This window comes from Octodon degus, unplaced genomic scaffold (assembly GCF_000260255.1).
Source record: "Octodon degus isolate 3935 unplaced genomic scaffold, OctDeg1.0 scaffold00156, whole genome shotgun sequence".
Lineage (NCBI taxonomy): Eukaryota > Metazoa > Chordata > Mammalia > Rodentia > Octodontidae > Octodon > Octodon degus.
The window spans coordinates 315,573-316,389 of record NW_004524732.1 but is presented as its reverse complement, the minus strand read 5'-3'; the positions used below and the strand labels follow the sequence as shown (position 1 = coordinate 316,389).

Genomic DNA, 817 nt, shown 5'->3' with positions numbered 1-817 from the left:
TGTTAATGAATAGAATGATTTGTTCTAATGGTGTTTGTAAATAGGATCACAAGTCCGCATCTTGTACAGCAACTAACCACTAAGAAGAATATATGCAGTGTATTATTTGTTGAAAAATAAAAAAAATAAAATAAAACAAAAAAAAAAACAAAGAAGCTGAAGAACTTGTCTGAGACAACAAGAGAGTAACAGAAACAGGTGCTTTCAGTTTCATTTTGAAGAGAAAGAGTCACATTTGACATTCTACACATTTACTTTTTTGTTGTTGTTGTTTTTATTTTTATTTTTTTTATTTTTCAACAAATAATACACTGCATACATTCTTCTTAGTGGTTAATTGCTGTGCAAGATGCGGACTTGTGATGCTATTTACAAACACCATTAGAACAAATCATTCTATTCATTAACAGAATGTAAAAAATATGGAACGCTTCACGAATTTGTGTGTCATCCTTGCGCAGGGGCCATGGTAATCTTCTCTGTATCGTTCCAATTTTAGTATATGTGCTGCCGAAGTGAGCACCACATTTGCTTTTTATTAGGAAAAAGAAAGACCTTTTAGTAAATGTTGCAGGAAATTTGAATACAGGTGTGGAAGGAAAAAGGAATCTTGATCCCTAGCTCATATCATGCACAAGGAATAAGTAAAAGAAAGCTAAAATACCAAATGTAATGTTTAAAACATTCAAGTTTGTAGGAAAGATTATAGAAAAACAATATTCTGGCTTTGATATGAAGAAAGATACCTGAAATAGAACATATAAAGTCTTTTGAAACTTTAATAAAATAGACTTTATTAATGTTAGGAATTTCTTTT

General features: G+C 30.2%; 1 non-coding gene across 1 annotated transcript; it reads right to left on the bottom strand.

Annotated features, from left to right (window-relative positions):
- Positions 1-416: 416 nt before the first annotated feature.
- On the bottom strand, positions 417-523 carry LOC111812992. Its single transcript, XR_002818352.1, has one exon. It is a non-coding gene; the product is annotated as a U6 spliceosomal RNA (small nuclear RNA).
- Positions 524-817: the final 294 nt, after the last annotated feature.